The sequence below is a fragment of the Ruditapes philippinarum genome, unplaced genomic scaffold, assembly GCF_026571515.1.
Source record: "Ruditapes philippinarum isolate M1 unplaced genomic scaffold, ASM2657151v2 ctg7381_1_1_1_1, whole genome shotgun sequence".
NCBI lineage: Eukaryota > Metazoa > Mollusca > Bivalvia > Venerida > Veneridae > Ruditapes > Ruditapes philippinarum.
This window is the reverse complement of record NW_026854439.1, coordinates 18,496-24,277: the sequence shown is the minus strand read 5'-3', so window position 1 is coordinate 24,277 and position 5,782 is coordinate 18,496.

The window sequence follows — 5,782 nt, the reverse complement described above, 5'->3', positions numbered from 1 at the left end:
TCTGTATTTCCCTCCTCCTGGAAACTCGCAATGTGTGTCCTATTTATAAAAAGTCCGATCCTTCTAAAACATGTAACTACAGACCTATATCTCTATTAAGCTGTCTTGGAAAAGTTATTGAAAGATGCATCCATAAATACTTGTATAACCATGTCATTTCAAATAAACTATTAACACCATTTCAATCAGGATTCATTAAAGGGGATTCAACCATAAATCAGCTAACCTTTCTTTACAATGACATCAGCAAAGCCCTAGATGAAGGAAAAGAAGTTCGCGCAGTATTTTGTGATATATCAAAAGCTTTCGACAGGGTTTGGCACCAAGGACTCCTCTATAAACTTTCTTCTTTAGACATACAAGGTTCTCTTCTTCAGTGGTTCTCATCTTATCTTGCTGACAGAAAACAAAGAGTCATCGTATCAAATACTTCTTCAACACTTTTAAATATCGATGCTGGAGTACCTCAGGGGTCCATCTTAGGCCCTCTCCTGTTTCTAATATACATTAACGACATAGTCACTGATATTGAAGCAAACATTCGACTTTTTGCTGACGACACTAGTCTCCACATCATTGTCGAAGATCCCAACTCTTCTGCTGCAATATTGAATTGCGATCTTTCAAAAATTTCTCTTTGGTCTAAAACTTGGCTTGTCTCATTTAATCCCTCAAAAACAGAACATGTCCTTTTCTCAAGAAAACGAAACAAACCCGCACACCCTTGTCTAGTCTTTGACAATGTGAACATTTCTAGTGTTAAAGAACACACGCACCTTGGTGTCATCTTTTCTGAAAATGGTAAATGGACATCACATATAACATCAAACGTTAATAAAGCTTGGCAGAGAATTGGTTTTCTTCGAAGTCTGAAATTTCTTATTTCTAGAGCGGGATTGGAGAAATTATATATAGCCTTTATTAGACCTTTGCTTGAATATGCCGACGTGATGTGGGATAACTGTAGTAATGAACTAAAAAATGATATTGAATCAGTTCAGCATGAAGCAGCAAGAATCGTCACAGGAGCTACTAAGTTTTGCAACATCAACAAATTAATTAGCGACCTTAGTTGGGATACACTCGCAGAAAGGAGACGAAAACATCGTCTCGTACTTATGTATAAAATGAAAAATGGTCTCGCTCCTGATAATCTCTCTGGTCTGATACCAGAACATTTTATTCAACCCTACACTCTTCGCTCTAACACCGATATCCCATTAATACACTGCAACTCCCAATCATATGCTACTTCTTTTCTTCCGTATACTATTCGCCAGTGGAATTCTTTACCTGGAAATATTAGAAATGCATCCACAGTAAGTGCTTTCAAACACAAACTCAACTACAGAAATATGTCGTCTAATAAGAAAAAACACCTGTATAATTTTGGCAGCAGGAAAAACCAAGTAAACCATACACGTCTCAGACTTGGATGCAGCTCTCTTAATTTCGAATTACATAGGAGAAACTTAATCTCGTCTCCTTTGTGTACATGTGGTGCTATAGAAACTGTTTCCCACTTTCTGCTCAGTTGTCCTAAGTACCATATCATACGTCAGCAATTCTTTGACGACTTACCCTGTGCACCAACCCTAAATAATCTTCTTTTCGGCACTGATCGCCTAAGTATGGACATAAATCAGAATCTGTTCACACTTGTCCAGAGCTTCATTGAAGCATCAAAGCGTTTCGATTCATAATTCCCGACTCAGCGTTTTAAACATCGTATTTCCATGACAAACTGTGTGACACAACTTTTGTTTATTGTTATTATTATTTTTTTCTCTTTTTTTATTAAAAGGGAAAATGAATAAACAAAAAACAAGTAAAACCTTTCAAAAAAATGTTAATTTAGATCAATTTTGAACTTAAAAACATGCACTGATCATATAAAGTGAAATAATAAAGACGAAACTCCATCATGGAAAGGAATTAATATAAGTGTAATGCTTGTTTTCCAATCCATATATATTGTGATGTAAAATGTTACATGCTTGTAAAAATTGATAAAATAAAATATGTTAAAACTAAACAAAATGCATCCAATGTAGCTGTATTAGGCGACTGCGGGAGGTATCCCATGTATTTAATATCCATTAAGAGGTGTATTAACTATTGGTTAAAAATTATTAAAATGCCAAACGATAGATTAGTTAAAAAGTGTTACTTAATGATGTTTAATGATGATATACAGGGACATGACAATTGGGTTACATCTTTAAGAAAAATTTTACAAAGTCATGGTTTTGGATATGTATGGGAAAAATAATCTGTTACATCAGATAAATACTTTATAGCACAATTTGAAAATAGGTTAAAAGATATATACCTACAAGAGTGGCATTTATCTGTAACCTCTAATGTAAAATTGTCTTTTTATGGTATGTTTAAGGAAAATTTCTCATATGAATGTTATTTAAATGTTCTAGACATTAGAAAATTTAGATATATATACTCAAATTTTAGAATAGGGTCACATGATCTTGAAATTGAGGTTGGTAGACATAAAAAGATATTGAGGGAAAACAGATTATGCACAAAATGTTCTAAGAATGTAATAGAAGATGAATTTCATTTTTTACTATGTTGTGATTTTTATTCAGAACTTAGAAAATTATATTTACCGATTAAGTACCTAAATGCTCCAACCCGAAACAAATTTAATATATTAATGTCTACAAAAAATTATGATCTTATAAAGGGTACAGCAACATTTTTGTATTACGCTTTTGAAAAAAGGAAGATTAACAATTAATATGTCTTAGATACAAAATGATAATTAAGAAACTCCAAGAAAATTTTTTATGCTTAAAAGTTATTTTCAGTTTAATTTATATAGTATATGTTTAAACATTGTGCACTGGCTATAATTTTGTGTAAATTGTTTCTCTGTATATATGTTTTTGCATGGGCCGGAGGCCTTAAAGCGAATAAAGTATTTGTATTGTATTATTGTATTATTGCATGTTAGGATTACATTAAATTTCTTTTTCCTTTAATCAAATTTTACACAAAAGCTGTCAAAATATAAAATTAAGAGAAAAGAAATAGCTAAAGAATGCCCAAAACGACAAATTTGAAAATGTTACAGGCTCGGATTATTTGAGCCTGTTCATGGACTGTACTGTCAAGTGCCAAACTACCTTCTACGCCAACATGTTAAGGTATGTTTTAATTGTTTAATTATGTTTCATGTACACACTTTTTACGAGTTTCAGTTTTTCGAAGTCAATATCTGTTATGATTTGACAAAGGGTTATGTCCTAGAGAATTTTGCTATATTTTCCATCTTAAATGACATTTACGGTTATAAACACATATTATACTTAAAGATATATTACGCTCAAATTTGACATTCGAAAATAATAAATGTAAGTAAATATCTTTTGAGAGAACACAGAGATAGTATGTTATGTTTTAGACTCTACACACTATATGTAAACATAGTATGAATCAACATGCACATAAAAAGGTGACAGTTTGTCCAGTTTACGGGAATGCAGCTTCCCAAACATAGTTTATGCACTTAGTCTCTCTTATTACCTGCACTCTGGATGAACAAGTTTTGTCACGTGACCACAAATGCAAACGCCGATTTAACATTTCAGCAATTACGGACCCGATTTCAGGTAATTATTTGAAGATATCTTTTTTTCTATTGCATCCCTAGACCGTAGGACCCGGCGTTAATTGAGCTTTTATTTTATGTATGTAGTAATTGCGAGACTTAAGTGTTCTTTTAGAACACTTCGACACAAATTTTCTTTTTGCAAGGCAAGCGCCGATAGGTTTTACCTTTTCTTATCTTTTTTGTTCACTGGAAACCCATGTAGAGGGAAAATAATAGAAGATATGTCTTTTTACAAGTAATTTTCGTACCTAACTAATCTAATTTATAATTTCATTGGCAAGGTTATATTCGATATAAACCCATGTTTTCCACTTATTGTCGATTTTGCAAACGCCGTTTGATCATGTAAAATGTGCAAACGTCGGTTGGTTATTTGAAATATATGCAAGCGCCCGTTGATGTCTTTTTGAACGCTGAACTATATCTGTCTCATTTCCAGAGTTCTTCATCATATGAAACAATTTCATTGCAAACTGATTCTAATAACTCCATTCTGGCCACGACGCCAGATCTGGTTTCCAGATTTATTGAATCTATCGGTAGCTCAACCGTTATGTCTTCTATTGGTTACAAATCTGTTACAACAACCAAATCTCAGATATGTCATCCAAATCTATGTGTTCTGAAACTGACTGCATGGCTGCTATCGACAGACAGTTTAGAGAAAAAGTTTTTTTTCAAAACTTCTTACAGCAAGCTGGAGAACTGTTACTCAGAAAGATTACTCCAGTAAATTAAGACAATTTATGATATGGTGTCGTCAAAAGAATATTGATTCCTTCACAGCATCCTTAAATACTTGTGCTGAGTTTTTATCAGATCTGTACAATAAAGGTTTACAGTAGGTTACCGCTCTATTTTATCTGCAGTTTTACCTCCAGTAGATAACACTCCTATTGGTCAACATCCGTGTTATATCAGATAATTAAAAGTATTCAATTTAAGACCTCCTTGTTGCCTGAATGGGATTTGCCTAAAGTTCTTAGTGCGCTACAAAAATATCCCTTTGAACCTTTGAGAAAAACATCAATTTAATTTTTAACATATAAAGTTGTTTTTCTTACAGATATCACGACATTCAGGAGAGCCAGCTACCTTCAAGTGTTAACATAAGGAGGAGCTATTTCTGTGAAGACAGATGGGGAAACTTTTATCAGACAAGGTTTGGCTAAACAGGATAGACCTGGTCATTCATCAGCAAAAATTTGTGTACCAGCTTTTAAGACCATCCAAGAGGAGCACTTGCTATCTATCTTAAAAGAACTGAATCCTTAAAGATGAAACAAGTTTATTTCTGACAATAAATGTACCTCATTCTAAAGCTTCTTCACAAACTTTGGCTTCATATATTCTTAAAACTATTCAAGAGGCTTATGCAGATAAACATAAAAGTGAAACAGCACATTCTACAAGAGCTTTATGTCCCAATTCTCAACGCTGCAGATTGGTCAAAAGAAAACACCTTCGTTAAATTTTATTTGAAACAAGTAACTCCAAGTGATCTCACTATGTAGTTCAACGTCGATGTATAGTTCAGCCTTGAAAGATTGATTTTTTTCTAAATTTTTAAACCAAAGTTTATTCCCGACGGATTTTGTGTGGAATTAATTTTGAGAAGATTATACGGTTTTATGTATACATGTATATATTGGATATACAAAAGTTTTATAAAAGTTTGTTATTGAAGAAGAAGAATGTTTAAAAATAAAAAGAAGGAGAAAAGAGAGAAGTCTTTTGTTCAGAGAATTGTAATATTTGCAACTTGACTTAAATAACCACCGGTTTATAAGAATCTTACACCGGCTGCCGGTACAGACCGTAATATCTGCCGAGTTTCCGCTAAACAGTTACCCGAGAGCTGGATATTCCCGTCTGTACCAACAGCCGGTGTTTGATTCTTTTTCTTGCATATCACATGTCAAATATTTTCGGAACAGAAATTATGATATATATATTACGCACTTTTTTCTTATAGTAGCGTATGAACATACAACTTCATTCATAAAGGAATAAACGTAATCTTAAGAACGCGATCCATTCATAAAAGGCGCGCGTCAATGACGTAATTTAAAGCCCGCGACTTGTCTTACATGAGGGTGTAAGACAGAGTTTTCCAGCACCGGTGTAAACGGTAGATAATCCTGTCTG